General features: G+C 37.9%; 1 long non-coding RNA gene across 1 annotated transcript in view; it reads right to left on the minus strand.

The window, feature by feature from the left end:
- Positions 1-17,655, minus strand: part of LOC115345143 — a 337,375-nt gene that overhangs the window by 110,263 nt on the left and 209,457 nt on the right. The window contains exon 2 of the long non-coding RNA XR_003924731.1: positions 827-956. This is a non-coding gene — a long non-coding RNA (uncharacterized LOC115345143). The remainder of the gene's footprint in view (positions 1-826; positions 957-17,655) is intronic.

Genomic DNA, 17,655 nt, shown 5'->3' on the forward strand with positions numbered 1-17,655 from the left:
CCTATAAACATTTGGTCCACACCAGCTCCAATACAGTGATTGCCCTCTTTGCAACCACATCTGGTTGTACAGAGCAGTGTTTCCAGAAAGGCTGGAAGCATCTATGAAACCTTCAACAGGGTCTGTGAAAGGCAACTATGAAAAGCAAACTGATTCCCAAGAGCTTAAATTCCCACTGTGGCAGTCTATGCCTTGAGTGGGAGGTGTTTGGGGTTTTTTTTAAGGAATTCTAAAATTCTAAAAGCTGAAGAACTTGGATGTCTTTGCAACTTTTTATCAGGATTAGTACAAATCAGGTTTTCCAGAAATCAAAGTCAAGAAATACACACACTCATCATATTTTGAACACCTACGAAAACATTATTTATAATTTCATTTTTTTTAAATCTATATTTTCTAGATACAGCAAAAGAGAAACCAAAAATAGTACTTTCACAACATTCCCTGATTCTGCAATAAATTCCATCAAATGTTTTAAGTTCTGACCCCCAGGTCAAGTGAAACTGACAATAAATCTTAGGAAAGATTTGATATCGTTAAGCTGCAAAACCCAAAATCTGTTCTCAAAGATTTATCAGAACTTATAAAAAATGAACCCAAAATGCTTCAGTCAGTGCAAGGAAGGACAAAAGGGTGGAATGGCAGACAGGGAAGGAAGTGTAGACCTTGAATGGCCATAGCAAGTCATAAAGCAGGTACTCCTCTCTGATCTCAAAACAACATTTAGGAAGGAGTTTCATGAAAATTCCAGTTAAGACAGACATAGGGGGGTTTTTGTTGTTGTGGGGTTTTTTTTGGAAAGGAATATAACAGAGTGGATACTTACGCTTTGCAGGAACACTATCTGCTTCTCCACACGGGGATGCTTTTTGCACCATGTACAACTCCAGGACAGTATTTGGTGTTGAGACAGGATGGTGCCACCATCTGTTCCTTCTTCTGTTCTCATCAACAGTCTGGTGAGAGAGGGGCAAAGAGAGAAAAAAATGGGGATATGTCATATTTTTAATATGTCATATCTTCATTTAATATTCTTTATAACTTTTTATGTCTAGCTCAGGTAATGAGACAGTCCAATTCTTTTTATCAAACATACTCTGATTACCCTTTTGGGAACTGAACAAAGTCATGACAGCTTTGCTCTCAGATTGCCAACCACACAGCAAGTTTATTCTTGCTTAATTTATTTTTTTTTATTTTAGCCCTTACAAGTCACTTTTTCTACAAGACTTCCTTTCCTCTTAAATGAAAGGCTTCTTCTAAGCATTTGACAAATGGAAGAATCTACCCTATACTACCAGCTATGTCAAGAATGCACCTGCCCTCTGTTAAGATACTTTAGCTGACTTGAATAAGGTTAAATGTTAATATTTTCATTAGTTTACTGGTTAGTAAGTATTGGGGGTTGGGTTATTTTTTTTTTTTTTTTTTTTTTTTAAATAGGTCTTACCACAAGTTTAACTTTTTTTTAATAAAAAGGGGCTGATTTGTGATAAGATCTTTTTTTTCTTTTAACAAAACATATGTTATCATTCAAATCCTGTCAAACGAGTTCAAGGTGTCTACAGCAGTTTACCTAACAGGCTCCATGACTGCCACAGTAGAACCATCATATATCCCAGTTTGAAGTGACTGCCTCCTCTGCTTTTCCTTCAGCAGAGCCCATGCTTCTTGTTCTCATCCCCACTGACCACGTGAGGAACAACCGCTGTGTCAGACAGCAAGAGAGCAAAGCAGTGCTGCCCCCCAAAAAAACTGCTAGAGAAGACTAACTGATTCAACAGTGGCCATCCTCTGCTGGATGTCACTAAGAGTTACTGTTTTCCTGTAAAATGTTCTTTGGATATTAGATGTGGGATGGGAAAATCAGCATCTTAACAGGCCACTTCCTTTCCCAACAGCTTTAGCCGTAGAAAATGAAATTCTCAATTTATCCAATAGGTCTGATATTATCCACATTCCTATAAGTATGCTACTGGATGAAAAGTCACTGTGCATCTGCAATTCAAGTAGCTGATGTAACACCTGCAGTCCTACCTCCAGCAACACAAAGTCTGCTTCTCTGCAGCACCAGTTCTACCAAATTCTCCTGTCCTGCCCCAGCGAACAGGGTTTCCTCTCGCATGTACTTCTGTGGGAAATATGCTCTGCTGCTCTTCCTCCTTCAGACACACTCCTCATGTGCAAGCTCAACGAGAACATGAAACACTCATTTTTTAAATTTTTTTTTTTTTTTTTTTTTTTTTTTTTTTTTACGTACTGTAACTGACATTAAAGCCATTTTCCAGTAGAATACGTATAGCTGCTTTCTGCAGGTTTCCAAAAAAGGGTTGAGAGTGTACTGTAGCTGTTTAGTCCATTTTCACCTCCTGCTCCTCATTCACACAGCTTACTTCAGGCATGAAAGGAGGAGCTGCTTGTGCTCTCAGACATAGCATCCACATGCTCACAAGTGCAAACACAAACCCAGAGCACTCCACAACCTTCATCAGGGCTGCGTGGTGCCCTCAAGAAAAAAGCTGCATCCTAGAGGTGTGCTCACGTGTGTGTGTACACACACGTGTGTGTGTGTGTGTACACATATCTGTGAGAGAGACAGCCATGGGAGGGGGGATGTGCAGCACAACAAGCCTGTAACACTGGGTTTTTAAGGTGAGACATAATCATTTAACATACAGATGGCATATCGGTTTACATCTCAGACTGAGAGTTCGTGCTCGGTTATACCAGAACAGGGAGAAACAAATTATAACAGAGTCAGAAAGCCCATGAAAAGTGAGGCTACAGGGGACCCCAGATGTACTTGAACCAACCACAATCACACCATCAGCATGAGGTGTAAAAAGTGCCAAAACAAGATGAAAACACTGACACTCCATATGTTAAAAAGCTTGGGTTTTGCTGTAGCCCAAAATCCTTCCCTCCCCAAATACCTGTACATAATAATAATAATAATCATAATAAAAAATAAGCCCCCAAGATCAAATAGTCAGTAGTATCTTAAAAGAAAAAAAGAAAACAGGCTTAAGAAACCAAATCCTTGTAATAAATAATTTATTATGAGTTAAGGAGATGAACCAACAAAGTGGTGCACCTCTAATCTCTTCCCTGCAACAGCGAGAAGAGCTGAATCACTTGCACATTTTTCTTTAAGCATGTTCAGGGATTGCTCCTACACTCCACTTTCTCTAAGAATATCATGCTCTACTAGTTTACCAGATTGACTAAACTACATACCAGCAGCATAGTCAGTTTTAACCTGTAATTTTGTCTCGTAAAAATAGAATTTATGAACATTCTCTTACTAGAATATAACTGACTATTTTGGGGCAGGTTTAAATCAGGGATGAGAGAATCAAGCCATTTAACTGATGCAAACTCAGCTCTCTTTTGGGGGTTCAGAGGTAAGGCCTTTCCTCACAAATCTCTGATGTTCAATGCTAAGTTGTCAAGCCCAGCAGCTGTGGCAGCCTCCTGAGGGCTTTGACATCAATCTACTGTAAATTTTGCATGTGGCCCATACTTGGAGACCCACTGCAGCCCTGCATTGCATCAAGGGCCATCTCACTCAGGATTCACAGTTATTCATTTATTTCAAACTTGAAACGACATCTACCCACCTGAACAATGATTTTAAACAACAATCTACACAAGAAAAAAACCCAAACAAAACAGCAGCATGGCAAAGATGCCATGCATACAAAGAAAATTAACTAGCCCGAATTTCTAAGCAATAAAATCAATGTCACCTTTTTATACCTTCAGACCCCTTGTCTAATGTCACTCAACAGATTCCTACCACTGTTGTGCAGCTATTTTGGGCAAGGTAGGGGTAAAGTCCATGAGCAAGGACCTCCCACCTTACACCAGTCCCATGCTTCTCTACCAAGGGCACATCCCTTCAGTTCTTTCTCTCTTAGCTTTGCCATCTGGGTTAAAAAGGTCTTTACAGTGTTCAGGACCTAAAAGCATCATGCTGAAGTCCACCAGCTTTTAGGAAAAAATATACACCTTCCAAGCAATAATTACTGAAGGAGGGAATGCTTTTGGTGTAATACACCACACATGAATTTTATAATGAAAACTCAGGCAGCAATATAGAACAAAAGACTGCATGACATGATGTTTATTTTTAGAATGAATGACAGTTTGGCATTCTGGTATGATAGGTGTAAACAGACTAAAACCTCTATTTTGCTTTTAACAGCCCAGAAGCTGGACAGATTTTTTTGTTGTTGTTGTTGTTATGTAATTATTTCTAGTATGGTGTTAGCACACTTTTATGCCTGCATAAGCGTGGTATAGATGTGATTGCACTAAAGTTCCCTGTATCTTGACAGGTCAAGCAGTAAATGATGAGAACGTAACTTGTTAATATTTGAACTAAGTTAGAAACTACTTCCGTGATGACGTCACACCTAACCATATTTTCTAATTTGTTTTCTTAGTCCAAGAAAGCATTTCAACTTAAAAGTAAAAAAAAAAAAGGGGGGGTGGGGGGTGGAAGAAAGAAGGAAAAAAGAAGAAAGAAAGCTAAAAGGAAACAACAGAGTGTTTTGTTAGCAACAAAGTAGCAGATTTCAAATTCTAAATTAATTATTTTTGACATTAGTTATTTTAGTATTGCAGAGATTTTTGAATGATGCAATGATCATCAGAAACAATTGTGCCCACAATTACGTCTAAATGGAGTTGTTAACTGGTCATCAGCTCAGAAGACCACACTGACACTAAGACTCATAATCCAAGTCAAACACACACAAGTAGGAGAACTAAGAAAGTATAAGAATAGTATTAAAGGATTAAGAAAATTCTAGAAAAAAGCAAAGTCAGTGACAAATACAAGTAGTTGGTTTTGAAAGTTTGAGTTTTCTTCAATAGAGACAATTCCAAAGAATATTTAGAAATGAGAAGATATTTTGTAAAACATTTGCTTTTAGCACAGTGGTTTTGAATTGAAAATCAACTCACCTACCAAATCATTTTTGTTTAGAATAGAGTTTTTTATGTCCCACAGAATTCACCAGCAGTCACCAATGCACCCAAAGCCATGTTCTGTCATGCTGATGGAATTGTCTCATAAGGTACAAGGAGACAAGAAATAATGGGGCCTGAAATGGCAGCCTCATGTTCTGCCCTCTGCAGCCAGGATGCACTGGCTTTTTTCTAGAATTCACACTTTTACTCTTATACCACATCCCACACTGCTGTTTACACCTTCGCATTGCTGCTCCATCTTCTTTTCCTACTAAAGTCTTTGCATCCTCCTTCCACCTTGCTCTCTTTATAGCAACCCTTTTCTTCCCCATCTTTCAGCTGGTTTATTTTCTCACCATAATGAAAGTGGATGCCAAAACTGTGAGCTGGTTTGGCCTTCCCAGTGCAGAGCAGTGGGAAAAGAAGTCATTGCTACAAACCTGCACAAGTGACAGCTGTTGCTGCTGGCAAAGGCAGGAACTGCAGTTAGATTTTAAGAAGATTTAAAAAAGAAAAAAAAAAAAGGAGGAGAGGAAAAGGGGGAAGACACCATTTTTTCAGCCCAGCTATTTAAGAGGTAATTGCTGTAATTTTGTCTCTCCTCAATCTTCTCACTAGGCAAGCTTGCTGAGGAAGGCAGATTTCTAATTCTTAAAAGCGCAATAATTCACACTTTTCTAGAAGTTTTATTAGTTTAAAATTTACACTTGACCATTTTGAAATTCTAGGACAAGACCTAAAAACTGAAAAAAATCTCAAAGAAAGAGAAACAGAAAGACAGACAGAGAAGAAAGAACATAAAACCATATAGTGGTGGGAAAAAGAAAAAAAAAAAAGAGGACAAAGATTTTCACTTTGTCTGGCACAGTGTTTTCCTGTTTTTTAAATTGTTCTGTATTTTCACAGCTTCAGCTGATATTTCTGAAATATGGAATTTGCATATTCTAGGTGGGGAACGCTGCCAAAGCTGTTAATCCCAGGCAGATGTAAAGTTGCACCACTATATTGTGATGTGGCTCCTTAAAAAGAACTTAAAAGGATGAAAAAAACCCAACAAAACAACCACCACCACAAATATTCACTAACCCATATGGTCAATAATTGCTGTTTAATAGTCCTCCTATTATAAACCTAAAAAGCAGCAGCCAGAATTACCAGTAGAGTATTAATAAACAGGAATGAGTTAATAGTGCATAAAGACCTTCTAGTGGAACAGTGGGGGAGTTGAATATTCTTTTCTTAAGTCAGCTGTAAGTAATTACTACATGGTGTGCTTCTGACTATTACCATAACAGAGCAATTGGACGTGAAGAATGGATAATAGTATGGACATGGAGGTATTTTTAGAATATCAGCAGTGAGGCAGGTAAATGCCCTACTCAGACACAAACCTTTAAATAAGTTTAAATAACTTTTCCTAATGACACCTAGGCTGAGCAGAATTTTGAAAAGATCAATCTAATAAATTATTTAAAGTAACTTTATAAAGACATGTCTGTGATATGTAAATAAGGGAAACAGCAAAAAAAAAAATCCCACGCAGACATTAAGCAAGCAGCCAGCATTACGGTAACTATATAATCACAGGTTTCTCTCCGTTTCTTTCAGAGTAGTGCCTTCATCTGTTTGAATGCGGACTGTGCTTCACTCGCTTCCATTGGTTGCTCAGGTGAAAACTAAAATATTCAAATAAGAACAGCAACTGTGATTGCAGGACTTGTGGGTTTTCTACAATTGAGTTAGTCATCTTCAGTGATTTAATGATGCATATCATTTATTTAAAATATTGTTATAGGAGCATTCACTGAGATGCAAGCTTCGTGTTCAAAGGACTGTCCATTATGTTATGCAGCAGGGCTTTTCATGTACAACTACAGGCTGAGATATTGTCTATCGACACAACATATGCTCTCATATAAAAACAGCTTGAGACTTTTGATTCAGAGAGTAGTAATTTTGTAAATGCACAGAAATATAATTTAAGGAATATTTCAAATTTTTCAGGCTATAGGTCTTTCTCCTGCTCTGTTGCTACACAGGGCAGATGTTGATTTTTCAATTTGCAGGTTTGTTAAGCATCATGGAATGTTTTGGTTCTCAATCAAGAATATTCTTCCCAAGTGGTTGCAAAGTCCTATGCCTGAAAATAAATGCATGACTTTTTTGTTTCTTGGCAGCCCATGTTCTGCATTCAATAGAAGCATAAAATAGATAATGTGATGCCATTTATCGGACCTATATATATATATATTTTAAGCCATAGGATCTCAGAATGCAATGTATTTGCCAGTTATGTTCTACAAACACAACTGATATGACAAGCAGCAATTCCATTTACAGTGTGTCATACCAACAGTTCTATTCAGAAAATTAGTATATACCATGCACTATGATGTCCTCAGTATTGAGTCCATTCACTGATGTGCCACTATATTGGTCAGCTGCTAATGACCTTATAAAAGCAACAGTCCTCCCTGCACAGATAATTTTAATGATGAACAGTATAGCAGGTGAGAAGTATGTGCATATACATTCCCTCTTCCTCAAATTCTTTGTTTCTCATTTGCATGCATACCAACAGACAGGATAAAATAATTTTGGCTCCCCTAAAGACAACAGAGGTGGTGATGCTGAGTTCCCCCACAGTATTTGCTATCTTCAACAGCAGTTTATGACTAATCTGCTGCAACATCATTGATATTAATCCTATATTTTCATGTAACAATCAGATACAGCTATAGAAATCACATTGTGCCAGATCCAGCTCTGCATAAAGTTGCTGACTTCAGGGCATTTTATCAAGATGGGTTTAGCCCTTTGCAGTCTTCTGCCCCATTAAATCTGAAGATTATGTGTTGTTCTTAGTCAGTCCACTGTTACCATAAAGGAGACCTGATGTTGGTATAACGTGGGTCAAACAAACAGCTAATTGTTCTTGGGCACAGCTTGAGCAAAAACAGAATGGAGAGGCTGAAGACGTTAACAGTACTTGGCGTCACTATAATAGATAGCTTCTATCGGAGGATTTAAAATCACTTTGCAAGCTTTGCAAGCACATTGCTAAGTGTTTTTGATACTCCCATTTGAAAGTGAGACCATCATCTTAAGACCATGCTCATACATTTAGATACTGGAGCAGTGAGAGTTTAAACAATCAAGAAAGCAATACATTATAAAAGGCAAGCTTTAGAGAGTTGCACTAAATGAACCAACTTGGAATCAAAGCAAAAGTTTGTGAGGGCATTTTTAAACAAACAAGCTAAATAAAAAGAAAAGTAGGCAACACTGAAAGAATAAAAAGTGCATATGGGCAAAGGTGGGGGTTTTGTTGGTTTTTGGTGTTTTTTCCCCCACAAATTAAAGCAACACATTTTCTGCTTTAAATCATTTTTCTGCACTACTGTGCATCCAGCAAATGCTTTTGCAAAAGGATGGCGCAGAGAAACCTATGTGCATGGTTAGAGTTCTCCAATCAAGACCAGGACTTAGCACATGTGCTGGATTGCAGGAGCAGACTTTCTAAATGTAAGCAGTTTCAAGCAAAGGACTGACTTCTCACCTGCCTAGAAAGGGTATAGGATATTTCTGGTGCTGTAGACACACACACACTTTCACTTACGCACACATTTATTAGAATATTAAAAAATAATATCCCAGGCTATATCTTGTATGGAAAAATTCTATGGAAAGTAGAGGCTTATAGTCTTAAACAGGCAAGGCAGAGAAATGGTGAGAAGGGAAACACAAAGAAAAGTGAAGTGGTGACACAGAAGTCACAAAATTGCAGCCAGAATCAAGGTCACCCAAACTGACTCAGAAAGTGATTATGGGCAGAATAAATCTGCAGCTCTGAAGCTGACACAGGCAGGGGTGGGGGGGGGAGCAGTGGGAGGCCGTGGCAAAAGTATGAAAAATAAGGTGACTTAACACTGCTGAAAAAGTTTCAACACACAGGAAAACACCACAAAAACTGATCAAAAAAATTGTCAGCCAGAGGTGAAGACATGGAATGCACAAGAGCATGGTAGTTGCAAAGGCAACCGTTTTTCTCTTTTAGTAGACAGTGTTACAAAAATATTATTGCCCAAGTTCCCTGCATCTTTCCGTTCCTCAGCCACGTTCTTCAGAGGTCTTTCTATAAGGACCAAGAGGGATGTAGTCAGCAAAAAGACGACAACAGAGGCATCACTACTTGTCTAGGACATTTGATGTATTTATGAAGAATAAAATTAAATTGTCTAAACTATTAGCCCTAGGAAAATTTTTTTGTAGTTCTCATTCAAGTTGTTACTCAGGGTGCATTCTGTCCTTTGGAACAACCTGAAGCTAGTCTTGCAGTGTGAATTCTTTGAAAACAAGATAATGGATGATTTTTAAATGATTCTTCAGGAAGACTGGATATATTTTAAAGTTTTCTAGTGTGGCACACTGGCTTTACATCTTCCAGATTAAAATAAAGTGGAATCACTGAATCAATAGTTGTATGTAGAAGTATTTGTGTTAACAAAACAGTCCCGTTATATATTTCTACAACACTAAACTTCCAGAAGAATCCCCAAGTCATCTGAGACCAAAACACAACTTTGATCAAGGTATCAGTTTCTCCTGTCCCTGCAGTGTCCCTTGGATATCTCTTGAGAAAGTACTGAGCGTATTCAAACCCCCTTCAGTGATGGGCTCAGAGCTAAGGTGTTTAAGGCCCATGATGTTGCATCATTTCCTTGAAATGGCCTATTTTTGCTTTCTTGCTCTTGAATGAGATAGTAAAATGAAACACTTTTTTAAAAAAATCAGAACTCAATCATTCATGCATGGCTGCAATTGTTATTCTTATTTCACTGGCATCTCAAGATCTCAGGCAAAAGTGAGACACTGGTCTCAGAGCATGTATTAAGATACATCACCTTCCCCAAAGAGCTTTCAGTTAGACCCACATGCATGGGAGGAACTATATGGTATCCTTACCCAATATTGTACAGAGAGACCAATTTGTCCAAACCCTGAGCCTTTATAAAATACATGACATAAACTTTCAAAGGATGATGAAGGAAGACCTTCAAAGATTACAACAATTTTTAATTTTATTCAGCCATCTACGTTTATGTCTGATAAACTAAGGGCTGCAAAGAATCGCCTTATGTCCCCACTTTTGCAGAGTCACTTAGTTTAGTCGCATATTGGAGGATATTTTTTGGTAGGGAATAGCATAATTGTTTTGCAAGCTGAACTGAGAAGCAGATATTCTAGGTGCAAAAAGTAACACAGCAACCTGCTGATCGCTGGGCAGAGGTCTTTAGGTGAGATGGTCCCTCCAAGTTTATCAAACACTTCTGCCCAGGAATCTGCATCAAAGTTGCTTTGACCACATTAATTTCAAGTCAGATGCTTTTCATGTATGCCTCAGCTTCACCAAGACACAATATCAGAGAAGGTGGTGATCCGAGAGGATAGGCAGTATTGACAGAGTAATGAAATTACAGCCCATAACATTTTGTGGTCTGTGCCCATGGTTTCAGCTAACTGTTGAATAAGATCAGTAACAAGCCTGGGACGCCTGTATTAGAAGAGCAGTTTGGAAGAAAGGAAAGAATGAGAAATTTTTGCAGTACTTCCGAGCAATCTCCAAGGAGAAACAAAGTTGTGGTCTTCGCAGGTGCCTAGGTTTGGCTAACAAGGCTCCTCTCTCCCACAGCCCATGTCACATGGGGTCTTGATCAATTTGTTCGCTATCTGGAAACGTTGCGTAAGCCAGGGAATACTAGAAGAACAGAAAATTTACTCAAGACTCAGTAGGATCAGGACAATGGGATACAACCTGTATCCAGTTCTCTGCCTCACTCCTTTCAGCCTTGCCGCAGGGATGAATCAATCACCTGAGTTTCAGGGGTCAAACTGCTGTATATTAAGAGAAAACAGCATTGTTTCGGGGTACCCACAAAGCTGAGCACCCCAGTGGGTGGATAGCTAAAGGCTGGACGAACAGCAAGGGCTACCATACACTGCAACAGTTCCCATTTGTCAGTCAGGGACCCCCAAACCACCATAACTTTGGCAAAGAGGCATCACTCTCCCATTTCAAATAAGATTTACACATTTTTACTAATGCTCTTTGTTGGCCAGGAATTCACCATGTATAATTGCCATTCATCTCATACACTGCACAGTTGTGTGTATGCTGTGACTCAAGTCCAACTTCTGATTTCACGCGGTATCACTCATTAACTGAGCAAAGCTGACACCAGCCTCATTTATTGGAATGTAACAGTTAGACCTCATTTTACTCACTTGCACTGACATGATGACCTGGAAATATTCCCACCTCTCCCTACAACTGTTTTTCTGGGTTTTCTTCAACTGCTTGAAACATGCACTGCTTTTTTGCCTTCTGCCTTGCTATCATTTTTATTCTCCAAACACACTTCTATTCTTCTCTCATGTAATTCATCCTTCATAATTACATATTCCCTTAAGATCCTTTCCTGTTAGCCAGGTTTCTTAGTTATCCTTAATGGGCCATCCACTTACAGGCACCATCATTTGCCAACCTGATCACATTTCTCCATGTACTGAAGTTTAAGGGGTAGTTTTCATTTTCTGTTAACTCTTCAAGAGGTATCATTTTTCTTAGGCTGTCCCCAGCCTGCAAAGGTTCTCAGTGTCTTTACGACAGTCCATGGCAGCAAGGTTTTAAAATGACATCTCCCATTACTTCTAACTTTGTGGCAAGGTGTCTGACAACACCACAGCCCTGAGGAGATCACCAGAAGACTAAAAGGTGACAGACTCTTCCCAAGCCTTGCCAGAGATACACAGTTTGGGACAAACCTCCTTACTGCTTGCTCAGTTGGGCCTGTAACAGCTGCAGGGAGAGTACCTAAAGCTGGGAAAAACAGCCAGGCCTTCCAAAAGTAGAGAAAATGAACACATTGACATTCTCAAAATCCTTGTGTTTTTATGTTATTGCTGGCTTTTATTAAAAATATTGTTAAAATCCAACGTGTTTCTATGGAGAGGTTCAATTTCAACAAAACAGAATTTTTGGATGGAAAACACTTAATCATAAAAAAGACTCAACCAGTTCTACTGATAAATTTCCATGTTCTTTTCCTGACTAGAGCCAAGGACAGCTATATGAATCTTTCCTGAGGAAAAGGAGTTCCTTAGTTGGAGAAAGGCAAGGTCTTTATTCTTTCTTGGAACTATGAGCAAAGCAGCAGCTCATTAATAGTAAAAGCAGTATCAAGAGAAATGTATGCTAAGTTTCAGCACAGAATTAATTTCTGTGAGTAAATATGTATAAATTCCTTACAGTAATAGAATGTGATGCAAAATTCAACAGATTTCTCACCATAATGGTGTAACTAATCAAGGAATATATTAAGGAAGAGTAACAAGAGAGACACACTGAAAAATACCTTTCAAAATTTCCTTTACTGACTACACGATGTTGCTACAGCAGTAGTCCATATATTAATTTCATCCTAAATTTTTAGACTAGTAGATACAAGGAAGCAAAACCCTCACTATCTGACTTTAGTAGATCTATATCAATTTACAAATTCTGAGTATTGTCCTGATCAGTTTCATGACAAGAAAGTGAGAGGTACCAAGTATTTTAGTGAATGCCTCACAGAAAATATTTTAGTAATTTTCAATGTGAAGCCTTTCAAGCTTCTTGAAATAAGGGCTACACAGCCAGGGGAGGAAAAAAAAAAAAACCCCAAACCCCAACAAACCCAAAAATGCTCCCATGCCCCATCCTCACATGGACTGCTAAAGAAGTTCAAAATTCACGAGAACTGAGCGTGCAAAATCAACCCTGAAGGCCAGAATTGACCATACTCTGAATGAGGAGATTTCTTGGAAGAAAATTTAAGATTTAATCCACTTAAAGTAGAACAGCCAATTGATAGCCTGTTTGTCACCGAGTTCACTTATTCAACAGCAACAAAAATAATGCAGCAATTACACTCATATATGAAATACTATATATAAAGGATTAGCTCAAGCTTCTTGAGCAGAACTGTACTCTCTAAAAGCCACATAGCCTGCCTAAAAATACCAAATAAAGAGAAAGCCTTGCTGACATGCACTATTTATTGACATTTATATAGTGCCAGTACATAAGCAAATATTTTAACCTTTTTCTGCATCTCAGTCTCAGCTTCTAATAATGACATTAAGCAGTTTCTAAATTACATGCTACTACACTATTTCCCAAAATAGGGAAAAACAAAACAGAGCAAAACAAAATACAATAGCATTTTTTAAAAGATGTAATGATCAGCAAAAATGATGCATAAAGCCATTATTTTTTGCTGGGCTTTGTTGTGACAGTTACCATGGCTAACCCATTAACATATCTGCTGTATAAGTATGGTCATTCTACGGCCTTAATTAACTTTCAAGTGGAGAGTGCTGCGGCTTACCACTTATTAAATATCCACTACAATAAGTTACAGTTTTACCCTTCCAACCTCACTTAGCCAAGACACCTAGAAGAACCAGCTTTCTATCTGTCTATAATTTTGTAATTGCTTTTTACTGAAATTATGTTGAAACTGGACCCCCTATGTAAATGTATTTTGCCTGGTTCATCTAAAATTGGCCACCTCTAATCAGATCCGGTTGATATTTGATTGAATAAGTGGAAAATTAAGTTTCTCTCTGATAATGCTTTGCTTTTTCCTCCCTTTCATTATTTATAATGTAGGCATTTTTTTGTTGAAATTTGAAAGCATGCCCCCTAGAGAACAGCAGACGACAGACACGTCGGAAAGACTGCTTTGGAAGCTAATCTACTTCTAGTACAACACACAAACGGTGTAGTTACGCTAAGCAAAGCTACTTTCAGCAAGCACTTTATTCATGAAGAAAGCAATGCGATTTGAGATTTAATCGAGTGAGAATTAGGTTTTGTGATTAGCTAGGCTGAGTTGTTAAGGTATAGTCATAATACCATCATTACTTCCACACACCCATGTGGCATGAGCATCATCAAGTAGTGTAATGCTCTGTATGTTTCAACTTGTATACTGCCAGCTAAAAGCAACTGAATCCACCTCCATCAGGCGGTTCCACTGAGTATAAAATAGGACTTGAGTTAAAAAAAATAATAATTTTACAAAGGGAACATGTAAAAAGGCCAGAGAAGCGCACAACTGAAAAATATATAAAAATGCAAATTTCCCTAAATTTCATCTTTGGATGGACTGAAGCATAAGTGAGAACTTCAACAAAGCTATAGAAAAAGATGACAGGTCTGAGTTTCAGAAATTTAAGACAGCAGTAGGATTAGACACTTTGGGTTGTCTTCGCATACATTTCTTATGGGAGTTAATTCCATTTGACATGCAAGACCAAAGCAAGATTACAGAGGCATAGCCCCATGGCGAGGTGTATGCTGTAGCTAAAAGCTGGGATTTGAATAATTGTGCAGGCTTACTCCAAGAATCAGGCGAGAACAGAATGAATGGATTATTACAAGGAACTTTGTACATTTTTAACTGCTGGACTTAATAAAATACCCTGTGTGTAAGACTGGTATTATGGTCCTCTGCACTCACTCTAGTTGAAGTTTCTGGTAGGATCTATCAAATATGAGAAAAAACAGAAGCTGTTAAAAAAGAATGTCTAATGAAGAATTGGGCAGGGCCATGCCCCACGCGATTTTCTGAGGGAAGCAAATTTGGAGAGCTTTAGTTCAAAATATTCAGGCCCCGAAAAGTTAAAGGGAATTCATTTCCTGTATAAAAGAAGGTTGAAGGAACACTAGAGATTGGATCAGAAAAATGAGGGGACAAAAAAAAAAAAAAAAAAGGTGAGTTTTTATTTCACTGTTTCAGCTTGTTAGCTAGGTCATTTATTAAGGAGAAAGATTACTAATCCACACATCATTTTTTTTTAAATTGACCTCTTCCCTTTGTGTCTGTGGAAGCACTTGTCTGTAAAAGGAGGTAATAGCTGACTGCTCCTTAGAGTCAGTGCTGCTTAATTAACTGTCCAGTGAGAATTATTGAAATACTTATATAATTCTTATTTAGCACTCATTAAAGTGAGGGATACAAATGCTGGACAAGGAGAGGTTTGTGAAGGCTTTGAAAAGAGGGAGTTAGTACTCTAATAGCAAAGAATTATGAAAGCCTGCCCATTAACGGTAACAGAGCAGACCTTTCATTTTAAAAGTCACTGACTCAGATCTGGACTTATTTGATATTTTTTAAAAAGCTCCTTCATCTAACCCCCTAGCAATAGACAATCTCCAATTCCTCCTGCCATCGCTAACCATACTGAGCAGTAGGTGCATGAAGGAGGTAAATGAAACTTCTGCACTGCCCTATAATGGTGCTGTGGTCACAGAGCCCTGGGCACCCTCAGCTGGGTTCGGCACAGCTTTCACCTCTCCAGCCTGCTCGCAGCCCCCATGCACACAGAAAGCTCATCAGCCACTAAAAGCACACCGAGATAGCTAAAAGAGAACCAGTTGCAATGATTTGTACCAAAGCAGTATTAGCAAAGTACATGTACTTTCTTAATGCAGGACTTTCCTTGTATAAAACATGTCTATGAATATTGATACACTACATATAAAGAAAATCTCAGGTGATGATCATTTTGCCCTAAAAATAATCTCTATTTCATTTCAATGGGTGCTTTGTAAGCCTGCCATAAAAGGTGATGAATATCCTGAATAACTTGGCAGCTTCCAAAATAGAGATGAAGAGCCTGCTGGGTACCGAACAACAGCAAGTTTCAACACCACCTATAACTTACTCTGTGACATGGATTATGGCAGTAATAGACTACTGTACAGCAAATGAGCTAAATTCATCAGTACTTTTTGCAAGACAAAAAGAACATGCATGTGCATCTTCTGTGCACAATCAAATCTTTTCAGAAATAGCTGGCTAAAAAGAATTAATTGGCCCAATGTCAGTGTGTTTCTTGTAGCAGAACCAGGTTTACAGAGGCCATATGCCTCAACAGTTTGTCCTCAGAAAATTTACCAACAATAGAGAACAGTGTTACCATCGTCTTAGAGGCTTTGAAGGTTCATTCCTCTACAGAAGGCATGCTCTATTCCTCTCTTTCTAATCTGTATATTATCAAAAGTTCTTGAATCTACAGGAATTCACTTAGAAATGAAGCTCAGATATCCTTTCTATTCATATAATGATTGATGAAACACGAGGGAAAATAAATTGAATTATGTTAAATCTCCCAGGGAAACATAATTAAGCTGTAAAGCATTCCCTTGAAATCCTTGTATCACTCAGGCTGTGTCTCCTACTACATGATCAATAATAATATTAATTAAAGACAATTATTTTGAAGGACTGGCATGAACTTTCAGCTTTTACTATGTTTTATACTATTAAAAGCTAAGGATTTGTTTGGCTATCATAGCTGTGAAATCCTTCTATATTTCCAGCACAAGGTTACTAAAGTATTGTGGCTGGGATTTTTGCTTTCTTTTTTGGTACCTAATGCAGCTCTTAATTCTAAAATTTGTATGTCTGTATATAGTTCAGTATACATACATTACAGAAACCACACTGAAGATAATACAAACATTACAACCTTACCCTAAATACAGAAGCTGGTCAATTGCATGGATTACACTGGTTTCAATTTCTCTTTAACTGGAATCCTAGGCATTAAATATTTGTACACGGCAGTTATATTAAATGACCAACAACAACATATGCCTCCATCACCAAATCAAAACATGACATCTACTTCCAGTTCTCCAAGCAGAAGATGAAACAGGAGTTCTGGGAGAAAAATCACGGCAGACACGGCTCAAAAAAATTTGGGATCAGGAGATAGTAGGAAGAAATCTAATTTGATACTAAAAAAGATATAGTACCATCAATTTTCTCAAGGAATTTTGCCATAGATGGAATTTGTGGACAAAAAGGCCTGGAAAAAAATTTGCTTGGTGAAGAATAACTCTTATCAATGCAACAAAATTATGTAGAAGACATTGTATGGTTTTACTACCTACAGATAAATATAAATAATTAGTGTGTGTGCATATACGGGTATTTTTAGTATATATATTTATGAATACATATAAAAGACTATAAATATATTCTGGTTTTAACAACATACCCTTGCTTATGAAGGCTTATGCTAAAAAAAATAAATAAATTTTTTAAAGTCCCTTATATCTTGGCCAGAAAAATTAATTCAAATGAAATTGTGAAAATGACATAAAAAGCATGGCAGTTCCGGGTAAGTCTAAAATTCAATCCCAGGCGCCATCCCTAAAGAGTGACCAAGACTTTCATCAAATGTCATAAGCTCTGTGCTGTGGATTTTTTTCAGAGAAAACTCTCACTGGGCAAACAACTTCCAGTTTCACAAATGCTTGCCATAAGCTCACATATATGGAAGGGAGATGGACTTCTCAAGTACGAAAGCATATATTACAAAGAATACAAAAGGCTTCTGAAGAAAGTAGACATGGATTTGGACCACTAAATACTACCATGAAAGCAACAAATACAGCAACAATAATTAGACTACCTTGGTATTCCTGAAACCACAACAACGCATTTGCAGTTTAGCAAAGTAGCAGGATCCAAGATGTAAATAAGTTGGGTGTTTGCTTGTTCTTTTAATAACAAAGGCATTGAGAAGGCAAATTTCAGACCCTGTGGAAGAAGGCACATA

Source organism: Aquila chrysaetos, chromosome 8 (assembly GCF_900496995.4).
Source record: "Aquila chrysaetos chrysaetos chromosome 8, bAquChr1.4, whole genome shotgun sequence".
NCBI lineage: Eukaryota > Metazoa > Chordata > Aves > Accipitriformes > Accipitridae > Aquila > Aquila chrysaetos.